The following is an 18,700-nucleotide window of genomic DNA, read 5'->3' as shown; positions in this document are numbered from 1 at the left end:
ATCTCCCAAGAAGTACCCGACTTTGCTATTACCCTAATAATATCCTCAAAATTAATGTCCTTAGCCTTGAATTCCAGATAATCATCATGTTCTATTGGTCTAATTCTATAGAATTTGTTGATGATCCGAGCACTAAATGGAGCTTTGATACCCCTCACATACACATGCCTAGGGTCACACTCAGGGAAGTTAGCATAAAATTCTCATACAAAGGGTGCTACAGCTAGATACTTAGGTTCTTCCAAAAAGGTTACTCAATTCCTTCAATTTGCCCAATCTTCTGCAAAGATACTGGTCATCCCTCTCTAGAATAAATCCCTTGTCCTTTTTCTGAACGGCTACTTCATAACTTTGTTTAGCCTTAGAATTCACAAACTTATTGTCTACTTGCTCGCCTTTACCCTTCGAAGTGGATTTAAGTGGCATTTTTCTCTCAACACAAATCACCACAATCTACCACTTTTCTTAACCCAACACAACCCACACTCAATCAATTACAATTCAACAATCTAACTCACAAATCAAGCACTAATGCAACACTTCTCACAACCTAACAATCAAATCTCCAATTCAATAACAACAATTCAAACATCGCAATTAACCCCCCAAATCACCAAACTTCCAAATTCACTCTAACAACTTTAATGTCACAGACCCAACTTCCTCAACACAAATCAATTCAAAATCAACACTTCCCACACTCCAAACACAAATCACAAACCCAAAAACTCAAATTAAATAAAAAACGTGAGTTCGTGCATAAATCTCAAAATCAAGCATTCAAACCATGAAATCCATAAAAACAAAAGCATGAAACTCTAAATCTGACCACACCCAAGCTTGTCTAACCCTCAATTGCTCCAAATCGCAAAACCCCCAATTTTTGGAAAACCTAGGGTTTCTAAAATTTCTTCAAAATTTGCCAAATTTGTTGCAAAGGAAGGTTGTTTGAGTGTTTAGGGATGTAATGGAGTGGAATGGTGTATGAAAATTAAATGGAAAAGGTCGAAGATTGAAGATGAAATTTTTTTTCTCTTTGGAGGCTAGGTTGAGTTCTTGTGAAAATGCGAGAAAAAGGGCGAGTTTATATAGAAAATGAACTTCGTCGCCGCGAATTTTTTTTTTCTTGTCGCGGCAAACTTCTAGAAAAATTGTGCATAACAATCATAGTGTGTACGCTGCTGCAACAAACTCCTTTTCTTGCCGTGGTGAAAATCTAGAAATTTTTATGCACTATGATGGCAATGTATGTCTTGCCGCGGCGAAAATAACTCCTTGCTATGACAGAGTCTGGAAATTTGCTCTTCATGCCAAACTTCAATTTTTCACCTGAAACACCAAAAGAAAAAAAAAATTAATTACTTCCTAAATCAATTAAAGCATAAACAACATGTAAAACAGAATAAAATCACACAAAATGAAAAACGCTTGGGTTGCCTCCCAAGAAGCGCTTGTCTATAGTTGAAAACACGACTTTCTACTCGGATCTCATTCCGAAATGTCAAGCTTGATGGGCAATGTCTTGCAACTGAAAGCTCCATCAATGTATGGCTTCAATCTCTACCTATTGACTTTAAAAGTGCCTTTTTGCTCATGAAAAATCTCAATTGCTCCATATGGATGAACTTTAGTAACTAGGAAGGGTCCGGACCATCTTGACTTAAGTTTTTTGGGGAAAAGCCTAAGTCTCGAGTTGTAGAGCAAAACGTTCTGACCCACTTCAAAGTTCTTCTTCATTATATGCTTGTCATGCCACATTTTGGTTTTCTCCTTATAAATCCTTGCATTTTCATAAGCTTGGTGGTGAAACTCATCTATTTGATTTAGTTGAAGCATCCTTTCTTCTCCGGTGGCTTGTAAATCCATATTCAACATTTTTACTACCCAATAAGCCCAATGCTCCACTTCCATAGGCAAGTGGCATACTTTACCAAACACAAGACGATATGGGGATATTCCAATTATTGTTTTAAATGCCGTTTGGTATGCCCACAATGCATCATCTAACTTCCGTGACCAATATTTCCTCGATGCATTTACCTTCTTCTCTAGAATTTTCTTCAATTCCCTATTTGACAGTTCAACTTGTCCACTCATTTGAGGATGGTGATAATCCTAGGATTATACCATTTTTCTATACTTTTTGGTAGGATTTTGGATACTTCTTAAGTTGTTTTGTGCCTGAATTGCAACTTAAACTCATATATTTTATGTTTCGAGCCAAAACATGCAATTGCAACAAAACTGAGCGAAATTGAGTTCCTGGACCCCGAATCAAGAGAAATATAGGAATCGGGGAAATTCTGATGCGGAGTGGAAGCACTATGAAGCTTGTTCCTATCAGGGATCACGAAGATCAAAGATTCAAGTGAAGAAGCAAGTGGGGGGTAGTTTCATAATTTCAGAAAAGATGAGCAAAGTTCGTCGTGACGAAGATAATTCTCTACCGCAGCAAAGTCTATTCTTCGCCGTTGCGAAAACTGCAATTCTTCTGTTTATTAAAACGTTGTGTTTTAAATGTATTACATTAGAATCATAGGGTTTTGGTCGACTATTTAAGAGAGCCTTAGCTCATTTTTGAGGTTCGGATTTTGAGGGAAGAAGAGGAAGAAATTGGAGGTTGGAGCAATTTTGGGTCTTCATTTAAGGAAGATTTCATTCTCTTCTTACTATTTTAGTATGTTGAATTCTTTACTTATAGTTTACTGTCCGAATTTCTTAAATTTAAATATGAACTAATCCACTTTGGGTTAGGGTTTTGACCTAACTTTGATTACAATGGTTTAATCTATTTTAGATGTTGTTTTTATGTTCTATTGCATTGGATTTTGTATTTATTCTTGTTCTCAATGAAATTGAATTAAATGTTGAGCATGATGAGACTGAGAACTGATTCATGTGTTAGCCTGTTAAGTAAATACCATAGTTTAATGAATGCTAGAGATAGGTTTAGAGATCCAGGAAATCACTTTACTATTCCATTTAGCTTAAAAGACTTTGAACTATTAATCTTCATTTTGTTGGGTGCGGAAGCTTAATAGGATAAGTAGGAAAATGTAGCCTAAGAAGGTATGTTTTACAACTTAGGGAATTCGATTTATAATCCTCGCATGTGAGTTCAATAGCAACATCAACCACAGATTGAATCAGAGTAACTTAGTGAAGTCAAACCCTAACCTCTTTGTCTTGAATTGATATTTTCTTAATTTGTTAGAATTTTAATTACGTTATTGATTTTGTGTTAATTTCTATTTTTGTCTCCCGCAAATCCAAAAATCTTTATTTTCTTCAACTAGTCACAAAACTAGGAAAATTAGTACTTAACATACAATCCTCGTGGGAACGATACTCTATTCATCATTTTATTACTTTTTGCAACTAGTGCACTTGCTACACATTTGCATGTTTGTCAAAAGCACGCATCAAGTTTTTGGCGCCGTTGCCGGGGATTGATTTAGTGTTAATATTGAAGTTTTTTAGTTTTCACTACATTGGAGTTTTTTTTTTTTTTTTAATTAGTTTAGTTTAATTTTGTGTTTCTTTTCATTCATTTGTGATCTTGTGTAGTTTATGCGAAGAGCAAGACAACATCCAGTGGTTCCCATTGATCCAGAGATTGAAAGAATCGCAAGAAGACTTATTAGAGAGAGAAGAGAACAAGAGGCAATAGTCATTGAGATGGCTGAAACCAGAAATTTGAAGGAATTCTCAGTACCCTCCGTTGATGGTAGTGGTCCAAGTATCACTAGACCACTAGTGCAAGCCAAAAATTTTGAAATAAAGCTGACAATCATCCAAATGATCCAACAGTCAGTATAATTTGGCGGAGATGCAAAGGAAGATCCAAATTCACACATTGTAAACTTCTTAGAGACCTGTGACACATTCAAGGCAAATGGAGCGTCAGATGATGCCATCAGGTTAAGATTGTTCCCCTTTTCATTGAGAGATAAAGCAAAGGGATGGTTAATGGCATTACTAGCAGGAACAATCACAACCTGGAATGAATTGGCACAAAAGTTCCTGACTAAATATTTCCCTCCAGTGAAATCTGCAAAGATGAGAAATGATATCGCATCATTTCTATAGGAAGAGAACGAGTCACTGTATGAAGCATGGGAGAGATATAAGGAATTGCTAAGAAAGCGTCCACACCATGGTTTGCCTATTTGGATGCAAGTCCAAACTTTCTATAGTTGCTAACAAATGAGCAAACAATGGTGGATGCAGCATCTGGAGGAGCATTGGAAAACAAGACACCTGAAGAAGCATATGAGTTACTTGAAGTCTTGGCAAGTAGCAACTACCAGAGACCCGATGAAAGAATTCATCGAAGAAGTCTATGAGTATTCATGAAGTAGATGCTTACTGATGAGAATGTAAAATGTCATATTTACCCTCCTTAATGTCTAGTCTTTTATACTTATTTGTTTCTTAAAATGTACTTATTATTATTCTATTTTGATTTAGGAAGCAATTGGAAGCGTTAATTGCAAAACAGAACTAATTAAGTGAATTCGGACAATTTTGACATTGTTTCGTAATCTGGGCATAACTCTCTCATCCGAGCTCCGATTGAGATGATTAAAAATCTTGTGGAACCATAAGAAAGATATCTACAACTTTAATGTTTTGAGTTTGGAGGGATACTCTCTGCATCAAGGTTGTAATCGGGCTTGAAGTTGACACACTTGCACTACCGACGTCCTGGAGCGTTCTGCCTTGTCATTCAAATCAATTAGGCAGTTTATTATTGGAAGATTTGAGGACATTTGGCACGCAAGTTACAGCTCAAAATCACCACTTTCCTATTTTATTTTAGGACTTTATCTTATTATCAATTAATTAGAATTAAATTAGGATTAATGTTATTTTAGGATATTAGAATATTTCTTTTAGGAGATTTAGTGGGATTCAAATAATTGAACTAGATTTTTGTTAAGGGGATGAGATTAGGGTTTTTGGAGAAAAAACACACACGTCTCTCTTGGCTCTGTTCTGGAAATTTTCTCTTTGGTATTTTTCGTGATGGCCATGAGTGGCTAATTTTTGTAACTTGGTCGAAGGAAATAGAGACCTCGGAATCAACCAACTGTGAGATCTAATCTATTTTATTTTAGTGTTCAATTTTCATGTTTGAGTATTGAATGTTATTCTGTGCATATCTTCATGATTGATGTATTTAATTACTAGGAGGCCTACTAGTGTATTATTTGTTGCAACGCTTGTGTTTGTGTTGTTTAGCTTCATCGATTTCTCTAATTCTTAAGGCTGCCACTAGATTAAATCTTGAGCACTTGTCTAGGGTTGTTTAGTGGTAAGATTAATTAAGATCGCTTGTTTCCTAATTAATTACAATTAAGGAGAGATAGGAAAATAGTTCTAACGGTGAATATTCAAAGCAAGAATTGATTTATTTTTTTTTGCATCGATGATCAGTTGTAAGATTCCGATGGTGGATGTTGACGGAGACCAAGTTCATTATTTTGATTGAATTCGATTTGAATTATTTTGTTTTCCTGGAAAAGTTTCTGTTTTACTTAAAATCCCCCTCAGCTTTGTTCACATAACAAAAAATTCTGCTAGACACTCTCTATGGGAATGACCCTAACTCACACTGCTACATGTGTTTTTAGGTTTTAATTCTAGGTGCCTACGACAGCACACCACTTACATTGCCATTTCAGCCCAACTGATAGCACTTTAGAAACAATTAAGAGTTATGCAAGTAAATTCAATTCAAACACCTCAAGTAACATGTGATTTTTGTGCAGGTAACCATGCGAGCATTGAATGGCAAGTGGGGAATAATTTTGCTTTAACATCCTCATCATTAGAACAAGTCAATTATTTGGCTAGGAATTAGAGACAACAGAACAATCCTTTCTCCAAAACGTACAATCCTGGTTGGAGAAATCATCCTAACTTGTCTTGAGGCAATCAGAATAATCAATGGAATCAAAGAACAGTGCCAAACAATCAAGTGGGGGTGAATAATCAACTAGGGGATCAAAGAGTTTCGAAATTGGAGGATATGTTCGGGAAGTTCATGCAAGAGACCACAGGTTTTATGAGTGAGACAAGGGAAAATTTCATAAACCAAGGGGCGTCGATTCGAAACTTGGAAGTACAAATGGGTCAAATAGCCGAAAAGTTGAATGAGCAACCTCAAGGTTCCCTGCCAGGTAACACAGTGACAAATCCATGTGAACAAGTAAATGCAATAACTTTAAGAAGTGGAACAATCTTGAAAGAGGTTGAACAAAAAGGGAAAGATGAGAACCCACCAAAAGAAAAGGAAGAGTCTGGTGAAGAAATCAAGGAAGAAATCATTGTTGAGGAAAAGCTAGAGGCCCAAAGAAGAAGAACAAAAGAGGGAAAAGATGCCAAAGCAAAAGAAGGAAAAATTGCCATTTCTTAAGATACCGTTGGAGTTGGCATATCATACCCCTTCTATTCGTTTTCCTTAGAGGCTTAGAAAACAAAATCAGGATAAGCAATTCACGAAATTCCTTGATATATTTAAAAAAACTGCACATTAACATTCCTTTTGCAGATGCCTTGCAGCAGATGCCAAGCTACACTAAGTTCCTCAAGAAAATTCTGGCAAACAAAAGAAAGCTGGATGAGAAGGAAACAATGATGCTTACAGAGGAGTGCAGTGCCATTATGCAAAAGAAGCTACCACCAAAACTCAAAGATCCAGGAAGTTTCACTATCTCTTGTGTCATAGGAGATATTACATTTGATAGAGTTTTATGTGATCTGGGTGCTAGTATTAATCTGATGTCTTTTTTCGTTTTCAGGAAACTAAGGATTGGTGAAGTGAAGCTTACAACCATATCCATGTAGCTTGCAGATAGATCCATTAAGCATCCAAGGGGCATTATACGGCAGACTTTTTTGTGTTGGATATGGAAGAAGACAAGGAGATTCCTCTCATCTTGGGACGACCATTTCTTGCTATCGGAACAGCCTTAATTGATGTACAAGAGGGGAAGTTGATCATGAGGGTACAAGAGGAAGAAGTGACATTCAATGTCCTTGAAACTCTAAAAGTTCCATTGAAGCAAGATTCATGTTTCAAAATAGACTCGATGGATCAGTCGGCAATTAAAACTTCCAAGATTGATGATCCTAAATCGCCAATTAAGGGATACATGGTCAAGTCAAGGCAAATCGAAGATGAAGATCATAAACCAAAAGTTTACACAACATACCTAGATGAGCCACAATCGAGCAAATGTCTTCACAAGGGACGAACTTCTCAGTTCAAGAATGCTGATGGAAAGTTAAAAAATCGAAAAGTTGTCGATGAGAATGCTCGAATCCTAAAAGGAATGAACAAGGGATGGAAATGGGTGGTTAAGCTCTCAACAAAGACCCGATGTGACAAGAATTATCAACAATTGAAGCCTCAATCCAGGGAAAATGTTTGGGACGAGATGCATCTGGATAGTCTGGATTGACGAAGGACTTGAGAAAGTCGAGCTTCCGACTATAAACAAGCGCTTCTTGGGAGGCAACCCAAGCGTTCTCATTTTTGAGTTGTTTCAAATTTGTTTATGTATTTTCTGACTTAGGAAATAGTTTAATTTTGTTTTCCTTTTGGTGTTTCAGGTGAATGATCAAAATGCGGCATGAACCAAAATTTCCCAGACTTCGCCACAGCAAAAGAAGAATCTCACCGCGACATTGTATGCACATCCAAATGAGTTGTTTCAAATTTGTTTATGTATTTTCTAACTTAGGAAATAGTTTAATTTCGTTTTCCTTTTGGTGTTTCAGGTGAATGATCAAAATGTGGCATGAAACAAAATTTCCCAGACTTCGCCGCGGCAAAAGAAGAATCTCGTCGCAACATTGTATGCATAGCCAAATGAGTGCTAATGTAATTCAAGACTTTGCCATGGCAAAATAAAAATCTCGCTGTGGCATTGTACACACTGCCAAATTCAGAGTTAAGGAATTTCCAGATATTGTCGCGGCACTGTATACACTATGACCTTAAGGAATTTCAAGACTTCGCCGCGGCAAAAGAAGAATCTCGCCACGACATTGTATGTACTGTGATGCTTAAGGAAAAATTTCCCAAATTTTGCAGCGGCATCGAGCAGTTCGCACAAGTAATTCAAGAACTTCGCCACGGCGAAAACCATTTTCTATATAAACTCGCGTCACTTCTTCATTTTTTGCGAGTATTCCAAAAAGCTTCCAAGAACAAACAAATTTCACTTTCAATTTTAACCCTTTTCTAGCAAAAATTTCTTTCACCATTCTACACCATCACTTCCATAAACACTTTTACAACCTTCCCTTACACAAAATCTAGCCAATTTTGAAGAAAATTTTGGAAACCCCAGGTTTTCCAAAATTGGGGGTTTTGCAATTTGGAGAAAAATTAGAGCAATTGAAGGTTCATCAAGCTTGGGTGTGGTAAGATTTCGAGTTTTCATGCTTTTGTTTTTACAGACTTCATGGTTTGAATGATTAATCTTTAGATTATTGCCTGAACTCGAAATTTTTGGATATTACTTGCACGTTTAGAGTTGTGATTTGTGTTTGGATTGTGGAAGTGTTGATTTTGATTGATTGGTGGTTCAGGAAGTTTGGGTGTATGCTTATGAAGTTTGAGAGTGCATAAGGAAGTTTGGTGATTGTTGGGGTGTGATTGTTGATTTTGAAATTGATAAGGTATTGAGGAATTGAATTGAAGTTGTGAGACGTGTGCAATAGTGTTAGAGTAGACAGTTGAATTGCTGATTTTGGTGGTAGAGTGTAAAGAGTACTTTTTAGAGAAAATTCCACTCAAAGCAGTTCCAACGGGTAAGGGCAAACATGTCGATAATAGATTTGTGAATGAAAAGGCTAGGTAGCATTTCGAAGTAGCAATTCAAAGAAAAGACAAGAGTTTTGTTGCTAAGAGAGGATTGACCACTATCAATGCAGGAGCTTGGATCAAAGGGAGAGGTTGAGATATCTTTCTGCTTGAACCTAAGCATTTAGCCATAGAACCAATTGTAAGAGAGTTTTATGCGAACTTCCCTGAGTGTGAGCCCGGGCATGTATATGTGAGGGGTATTGTAACACCCCACTTGAGATACGTAGCCATTGTTTATGGTATGGCCTAAAGGGTTACTGAATTGCTCCTAAATGAGTTTGTATATTGTTCATGTTGTTTGGTTGGCCCTTGGTTGAGTTTATGTTTTGGGTTTGGTTGAGTGTTTACCCTGGAATTGATTAAGACTTGGCGGATTTTGGAGTTGCAGCCTTCGCTGGGGTGAGGAAGAAGCTTCGCCACGGCGACGTCGGCTCTGAATTTGCAATGTCGATTCTGTAATTCTTCGCTGGGGCGACAGAGAATCCTTCGCCGCGGCGAAGGGCTGGCTGAGTTTTGTTTTAGTTTTCTAGAGAATTCTTTCCTAAGGGGAAAATGACCATTTTACCCCTAATTAGCAGGAAAAGTGGGGAGTAAAATGCAAGGAAATTTCATGGAGAATAGTGTAAAATGGGGGTGAGTTTGTAAAGAATTAAAGGATAAAGGTGGAAATTTCAAGAAAGAGTAAGGGCAAAATGGGAAAGAGTGTATATTATATGAGCTAATAAGGGTTGAGTTCTCTAAACCCATTTATTTCACCCATTTCCACCGCCTCTTCATCCCTCATTTTCTCTTAATTCCTCACTCAATCTTCCAAGGGATCTTTGAGAGTTTTGAGTTGGAATTTGACAAAGAATTGATCCTAAGCAAGAAGAGGTAAGAATCCCTATTCTAGATATGAGTTTTATTTATGTAAGGGTTAAGTTCTTACTAAGTTTATGCTTAGGAAATAAGGGAAAGCTAAGGTCCAACAAGAGTAGAGAGCTTTAGTGGAGACTACTCAAGTATGAGGTAAGTAAATCCAACTCAAGCTAAAGTTTAAGAAATTCTTGAGTAGAGATTTCTTTATTCATTTATACTTGTTGAGAAATTGAGTTGAGATATATGTCTATGTGTTGAGAAATTGAATTGAGAAGAGTATTCATGTTATGTTTGTTGGATATTTCCTTTATGGGAAGTGTTGATGTGTGATAAGTTTGAGATGAAGTTGGAGGAGATTGAGTAGATATTTTGGGAGTGTTCTTCTATGATAGGAACCATGTCCATAGAAGAGAGTTTCCTCCCATTTTCGATGGTTAAAAAGAGAAGTAGAGTTATAGTTAGAGAAGAGTTTTTGTATGCACTTGAGTTGTTTGATGAAATGCCTAAGAGAAGCATGAGTGTGAGTAGAGGACCTTAATTCTTGCAACATTGCATGTTGGCATTTCTTGAGTGCATTAATGAGAATGAGCCATCCATATGCATTGGTTATGCATTAAGAAATAACTTGAGAAAGAGTAGAGAATTTTGAGTATAAGCTACACTATGAGTAATAGCTTGAGAAAGAGTAGAGATCTTTGTAAATAGACTACTCTAAGAGTTAAGCTATACTATGAGTACTAGCTTGAGAAAGAATGAGTATTAGCTTGAGCAAGAGTAGAGATCTTCGTGAATAAACTACTCTACGAGCAAAAGAAGAGAATAGAGTAGGTTATGTGATGGGGAGCCCGTGAGTGATAAGTAAAGTCACGACAGTGGGTGCTTTGTGATCCCCAGCCGTGTTTCCGGTAAGATGGGGTCGTGACCGTCACGAAGAGTGGAACATGAGGTTCCAGCCGTGCTTTCGATAAGATGGGGCCGTGACATTCAGAGAGAGAGAGATTATACACTCAGTGGCCAAGGGTTCTGAATCCATGCATGACCGAGTCTGATCGGCAAAGAATGAGTAGAAGTCACGAAGAGTGGGTTGGTGCTTTGTGATCTCCACCCAACCGTGCCTCTGGTAAAGAGAGACAATGAGTAGGGTTACAAAGAGTGGGATGAGTACCCAGCCGTGCCTCCGGTAAGATGGGGTCGTGACCTATAACAGAAGTTAACAGAAAAGAGTTATGAGAAAGAGAGATAAAAAGAGAATTAGTAGAAGTCACGTAGAGTGGGAGAAGTCCTGGCCGTGCCTCCGGTAAGATGGGGTCGTGACAATCAAAGAGCGAGTTAGTAGAAATGAATTATAAGATAATAGAGAGAATTAAAGAATGAGAAAACTTGAGAAAGAATGAGATAGAAAGAGAGAGTATGAGAAAGAATGAGAGAGTTTGAGCTAGTAAGAATAGAGAGTAGAAGAAAGAAACATGCAGTTCTTTTGTATTAATTGCATGTACAGCTCATACAGGCATGCACCATGATTTTCCTTCATGGTGAGTATGACAAGAATAAGAGAGAGAACCATGATTTTCCTTCATGGTGAGTAAGAATAAGAGAAGGAGAAAAGAGAATAAGAACAGAGAGAAAGAAAGAATAAAAAGAGCAGAACGGAGTTAAAGAGAATAAAAGTATTAGAAAGAAAGAGAAAAACAGTGAGAATTAGAAATAGAAGAACGATAAAGTAAGGAAAGAACCAAAAAGTGAGTTGCGGGGACAGGTAGTAGAGGATTTACTTACTGAGCCTTGTTGTGCTCACCCTATTGTTCTTCCCTGTTTTGCAGGAAATAGGAGCAACGGTCGGATGGATGTCGAGGAGCGGAGAGTATTGGCACCACTGTCCACCAGCTATGATGTTTTGTATTAAGTAGAAAGTTTTTAATACATAGTATTTTGTATTTGTAAAGAATTATGTTTTTATGAGTAAAGAAAAATTTGAGCCTACTATCTTTCATACGCTATGTATAATTTACATAGTATGTATATAAGAATAGTATTAAAGAGGAGGTGTTACAGGTATTAAGGTGCCACTTAGTGCAAAAATCATCAATGAATTCCACCAGATTGATCCAATTGATTGTGATGAGTATGTAGAATTCAAGGCTAAGGAGATTAATTATGATGAGATATTTAAGGTTTTAGCAAAGCCAGGTACCTCTTGGGAATTCTCAAAGAAGGGAAGGAGAAGCATAAAAGGGACTAACTTGATTCACATGGCTAGAATTTGGCAATATTTTGTTTGTGCGAAAATGGCTCCAGAAACACACTATAGTTCAGTAGATTTTGAGCGAGCAATCTTACTTTATGCCATTGCCACTGGAAAGAAGATGGATGTGGGGAATATCATAATGGAGAATATAAGGCATGCAGCCAAACCAGTGAGAGCGAGCTTTGCCTTCCCAAATCTCATCACTAAAATTTGCATGAAAACTGGAGTCAAGAAGGCAGATGATGAACCACTTCTTCATCTTGCCCCAGTCCTCGACCAAGTCAATTATTATAAGCTCCTAGATCATCCTACCATTGGAGAAGCCAGTTCAAGCTCAAAAAGACTAAGAACCACAATCTCTACCATAGCTCCTGCTCCATCTCCCACGATAAAAGAGATGTTACAACATATCCTGAAAAAGATGTACAAAATGGAAAGGTGTTAAAATTGGACGACAGATCAGACCCGCACATTGTACAAGATGCAATCGAAATGCTACACCAATCTGGGCATTAATTTAGCCGATTTCCAATAGCAAGAGGAAGAGGAAGATCAAATTTAGGATGATGCCATGGAGGAAGAGGACGATGCTGATGGAGAGGATGCAGATGAATGAGCCTGGAATACATTTTTGTTTTGTTTTATTTTTGTACAGTGGAACTCAGCTTTTCTTGTTTTTATGTTTACTTTGTTTTGCATTCTTAGGTTTTAGGTTTAGTTGGTTAAGGTATGAGAATGAGATGTGATTTTTCCATAATCTGTGAGGTTTTCTAACACATTTTGGACACTTGAGTTTATGTGTTTTGATAGATTTCATTGATGGAGAAGACGATGAAGGGATGTCCAGATTTGAGCTCACTTCGATCTTCACGGATTAATCAGGGAGTATCTCACACCTTATGATCGTTTTTCTTTACTCCAATGTGCATTATTGATTGACATTGAGGACAATGCCATTTTCTATTTGGGGGTAGAGAAAAATTTAGAAATTTTTGCATGTTTTAATTAACTTTTATCTTTGTGTGTTTTATTGTTTTTAGGTTGTGTGTTGATTTAGTTTGTGGTCTTGTTTTTGCTGCCTAGATGATTTAAATAAGTCCATGATCAGATTTTGATTGTTGGGATTTTATTTATAGAAAATGCGAAGCATTGCTTCAAGTTTGGGATGGTTGACTTGATTTAGCTTGAGGTTCGTTGAGTGGTTCAACCACCATTTTCATTCTTTCGGCATGCTTAGAAACATTTTATGTGGTTAGGTGAAGTCTTTATAATGTTGTTGTATTTTAGAACCTAGTTGAGAAGTGCTTGAGGCGAAATTCTAGGATTAGACATTGTTGAAGAAATGATTTAGGCATTTTTCGGAACGTTTGAGCCTTTCTAGCCAACCCATGAATGAATCTTTCCCTAGTCACCCATTTGAGCCCTATGAGATTATCATTGCCTTATTTTTCTTGCAAACCAACATTTTTCCAATCCTTATACCCTAAACACTTTATCATACCTTTAAGAGAATTATGGACCTAATGTATGACACTAAGAGTTGCAAAAAGGGCAAGAAGAAGGGGAAATTGACCTTAATGTGTTGTTTTCAAAATAAAAAATAAGAAATGCATATGTTTGAGGGTTATAAAATGGTTGACACCTTGATTGGTGGGTGAGAAAGAAATCGGAGATTGATGTAGCTCTTAGTGTTTGCATGAGAAAAACTGAGTTCTCTTACTTTGTCTATCCTATCCTTTTGCTTGGAGCCCACTACCCGAGCCTAACATTACAAGCTTGCAAAGACCTTTGATCCTTAGTGATGTCTAGTCCACATTAGTGGAGAGTAGTTCGATACTTAGGCTAACGGAGTCTACCACAATTTGATAAACTTTGCATTTCTGTATAAAATAATCCGGGTAGTCGAAAAGTGGATTGAAGTGGGGATTACCTACGTAGGGGACCGATAGTGAAAAATAGTCAATCAATTTATAACTTCTTGGAGTGTTAAGCATTTTCTTGTAATAATGTTTCAACAATTTTTTAGACTTGCATTTGCAATCAATTCTAGGCATCTCTTTTGTGATTGATTTTAAGTTTTAATTTTTTGTTTTTCTGTTGTTTCTAATTTTGTGCCTTATGCTCGAGGACGAGCATACCTTAAGTTTAGGGGTATTTTATAATCCTAGGATTATATTGTTTTTCTATACTTTTTGGTAGGATTTTGGATACTTCTTAAGTTGTTTTGTGCTTGAATTGCAACTTAAACTCATATATTTTACGTTTCAGGCCAAAACATGCAGTTGGAGCAAAATCGAGTGAAATTGAGTTTCTGGACCCGGAATCAAGAGAAATTTAGGAATCGAGGAAATTATGATGCGGAGTGGAAGCACTATGAAGCTTGTTCTTATCGGGGATCATGAAGATCAAAGATTCAAGCGAAGAAGCAAGCGGAGGGCAGTTTTGTAATTTCAGGAAAGATGAGCAAAGTTTGCCTCGGCAAAGATAATTCTCTGCCGTGGCAAGCTAGCCTCGAGTTAAATGGTTCAGAGAGATTTCAATTCGATGCCGCGGCGAAGTTTATTCTTCGCCACAGAGAAAACTGCAATTCTTCTATTTATTAAAACGTTGCGTTTTAAATGTATTGCATTAGAATCCTAGGGTTTTGGCCGACTATTTAAGAGAGCCTTAGATCATTTTTTAGGTTTGGATTTTGAGAGAAGAAGAGGAAGAAATTGGAGGTTGGAGCAATTTTGGGTCTTCATTTAGGGAAGATTTCATTCTCTTCTTATTGTTTTAGTATGTTGAATTCTTTACTTACAGTTTATTGTCCGAATTTCTTAAATTTAAATATGAACTAATCCACTTTTGGGTTAGGGTTTTGACCTAACTTTGATGACAATGGTTTAATCTATTTTAGATGTTGTTTTTATGTTCTATTGCATTGGATTTTGTATTTATTCTTATTCTCAATGAAATTGAATTAAATGTTGAGCATGATGAGACTAAGAAGTGATTCATGTGTTAGCCTCTTAGAGTAAATACCATAGTTTAATGAACGCTAGAGATAGGTTCGGTGATCTATGAAATCACTTTAGGGTTCCATTTAGCTTAAAAGACCTTGAACTATTAATCTTCATTTTGTTGGGTGTGGAAGCTTAATAGGGATAAGTAGGAAAATGTTGCCTGAGGAGGTATGTTTTACAACTTAGGGAATTCGATTTATAATCCTCGCATGTGAGTTTAATAGCAACATCAACTGCAGATTGAATCAGAGTAACTTAGTGAATTCAAACCCTAACTTCTTTTTCTTGAATTGATATTTTCGTAATTAGTTGATATTTTCTTAATTAGTTAGAATTTTAATTACGTTATTGATTTTGTGTTAATTTCTGTTTTTGTCTCCCGCAAATCCAAAAATCTTTATTTTCTTCAACTAGTTACAAAACTAGGAAAATTAGTACTTAACACACAATCCTCGTGGGAACGATACTCTATTCATCATTTTATCACTTTTTGCGACTAATGCACTTGCTACACATTTGCATGTTTGTCAAAAGCAGGCATCAGATGGTAAGGTGTGGCCACTCGATGTGTCACCCCATATTTTCCCAACAGAGCTTCAAATTGTCGGTTGCAAAAGTGCGTCCCTCCATCACTTATAATAGCACGTAACACTCCAAATCGAGAGAAGATATTCTTCCTAACAAAGCTTACCACTACTTTAGCGTTATGGGAAGGTAATGCAACTGCTTCTACCTACTTTGACATGTAGTCCACCGTAACCAAAATGTAGGTGTTCTCGAATGAATTTTGTAAGGGTTCCATGAAGTCAATGCCCCAAACATCAAAAAGTTCCATAACCAAAATATTGTTCAAGGGCATTTCATTCCTCATTGAGATATTCCCACTCCTTTGACATTGGTCACACTCTTGAGCAATATTCTTTTGTTGGAAAGTCATATCCATCGGAAGCACTCAAGATGACAAGTAGTTTGCAATATCAGCATACCATGGTGATTCTTCAATTTTCATCAATTGTCCATTCGGAAATGTGTCTTGAATTTGGACCTCTTTCTCATCCTCCCTTTCCGATTGCTCAAGTCTTGACAAGTTATCTGCCGCCACTTTCTTATCCCAGATTTCCAAATCAAATTCTTGAAAGAGTGGAATCCATCGGATAAGTCTTGGTTTTGCTTCTTGGTTTGCCAAAAAATGCTTAAGTGTTGAATCTGTTAGTAAACGACCCGGTTGCGCAGCGGAAAACAAAATTTTACAACCATGGATCGTTCCTTAGAACCGAAAATCAGGGCACAGAAAATTACAATTTAAATATTATAACAAGAATCTGCAGAAAAATAAATCTAAAGTTTAGATTCATACCCACATTGGAGGCTCCACAAATATTGTCTCTGAACGTGTTTGCTACCAATCCAAGTGTAGGATCAAACCAAGAAGTCCACACGAAGATAATCACAAGGAACCAAGGAGGGATTTGCTAGATCCTCCTTGGCCTTAGGAAATCAAGAAGAAAACAATCAAGAGATTAGTTTTGGCTAAACCAAAACTGGCGTGGGAGAGCTTTGTGTTGTGTGTGTTTTTCTTTTCTTTAATCAAAATGCAAAAATAAAATCATTGTTAAATCACACAAACACTTTTTCTTTTATAGGCAAACTTAGTTGTCCTATTCACATATGGAATGGGCTTGAGCTCCAACCCAAGCACCCCATGTTGCCAAACACTCTCAATTAGATATTTTAACTTATTTCATCATTATCTCAATTAAAATCAATTAATATTTAATTAACATTAACAACAATGATGATTTGATTAAATATGTGCGAACACACATTTAAACGTAATTTCATTTATTTAATTTTTCTAACAAATTAAATAAAGGCTACGACCTCAGCAAATTTAATTGCACTGTGAAATTACCAAAATAGCCTTTCGCCCAAAAAGACGAAAACACCTACCTTTCTTCTTAGCTCTTAAATTATCTTCTATGTGTGTGACCCATAGGCTCCTCATCATACTGACGGTGTATAATATCGGGATTAACACCAATTAATCGTCTCACTGATACACAAACCAAGATTGGCCTCTAGCAAGGCATCATGGCCACCCGATAGATTCGGATTCAGATGGTTACCTTACAATTCGATCCTTTCATCATTTGTTATTTTGACGAGACGAAGGCATAGAAATAGTGTCAACTTTTTGTTACTCTCGATATTATGTATTCAGTTTCTGGACCAATGACCTGTATCATAAACCGGATAGAGCAGCAACTCAATCCCACTGTGGCCACAGTTTTAGTGTCATTGCCGTATACTGAATTGCGCTGTGAGATAACTTCTCCCGTACCCGGGAGTGATGAATCCTTTGTCAATCCACCATAGTCTTGATACACTCCTTGATGCAGCCAATCACCACCATATTGATAGCTCTGAATAGAACTGCGTTAGGCTAGTGTCAAACTGTACCAATCAGTGCACAAGGTGCTCTGGTGATCTCAAGTCTAAGGATCACATGCACCACCATTCGTTAGAGGATTTGTTCCATAGACACTAGGGTTACCATCCATATGAAATCCTCTGGTGGGTCAGTCCGGTGAACTTGATGCGGTATATTCGCCTACAACAAGCACCCATGTGTTGCACCATGTTGTCATCAAACAACCTTGATAAGTGAGATCAGTCACTGCCTCTCGACAGGGTTGTTCAACACTATGATAACCTTACTGTATTATTTGTGCCCTTACTTTAGAATAATACTGGGGCTACGGACGTTTCTAGAATGGCCACCATATGTGCTCATAGGGTTCTTGTTAGAGTAGAGCCCTAGAGCCAATTAATTATTGTAGAATTGACTCTTTGTAATAATGTTTATTAATCAATAAAAGGCATTTTATTCTATATCGCATAAATCATTATTATTGCAATATGTATTGATATATGTCCTTAGAATGGTAGAACCGTGACAAGGGTATCAAGTGTTTCAAATCTTGATAGTGAGAACCCTATGAGCACATATGGTGGCCATTCTAGAAACGTCCGTAGCCCGAGTATTATTCTGAAGTAAGGGCACAGATAATACAGTAAGGCTATCATAGTGTTGAACGACCCTGTCGAAAGGCAGTGACTGATCTCACTTGTCGAGGTTGTTTGGTGATAACTTGGTGCAACACATGGGTGCTTGCTGTAGGCGATTACACCGCAGTAAGTTCATTGGACTGACCCACCAGAGGATTCCATATGGATGGTAACCCTAGTGTCTATGGAACAAATCCTCTAACGAATGGTGGTGCATGTGATCCTTAGACTTGAGATCACCGGAGCGCCTTGTGCACCAATTAGTGCAGTTTGACACTAGCCTAACGCAGTTCTTTTCAGAGTTTTCAATACGGTGGTGATTGGCTGCATCAAGGAGTGTATCAAGACTATGGTGGATAGATAGAGGATTCATCACTCCCGGGTACAGGAGAAGTTATCTCATGGCGCAATTTAGTATATGGCAATGACACTAAAACTGTGGCCACAGTGGGATTGAGTTGTTGCTCTATCCGGATTATAATACAGGTCATTGGTCCAGAAACTGAATACATAATATCGAGAGTAACCGAAGGTTGATACTATTTCTATGCCTTCGTCTTGTCGAGATAACATATGATGAAATGATCGAATTGTACGGTAACCATATCGTTGACAGGTAGCTACTTTGCTGAATCCGAATCT

At 37.3% G+C, this 18,700-nt stretch overlaps 1 non-coding gene across 1 annotated transcript; it reads right to left on the bottom strand.

Annotated features, from left to right (window-relative positions):
• Nucleotides 1-4,056: 4,056 nt before the first annotated feature.
• On the bottom strand, nt 4,057-4,163 carry LOC116146523. Its single transcript, XR_004130520.1, has one exon. It is a non-coding gene; the product is annotated as a small nucleolar RNA R71 (small nucleolar RNA).
• Nucleotides 4,164-18,700: the final 14,537 nt, after the last annotated feature.

Source organism: Pistacia vera, unplaced genomic scaffold (genome assembly GCF_008641045.1).
Source record: "Pistacia vera cultivar Batoury unplaced genomic scaffold, PisVer_v2 Contig478, whole genome shotgun sequence".
NCBI classification, from domain to species: domain Eukaryota; kingdom Viridiplantae; phylum Streptophyta; class Magnoliopsida; order Sapindales; family Anacardiaceae; genus Pistacia; species Pistacia vera.
Note: the sequence above shows the minus strand (reverse complement) of the source record. Positions and strands in the feature narration are given on the sequence as shown.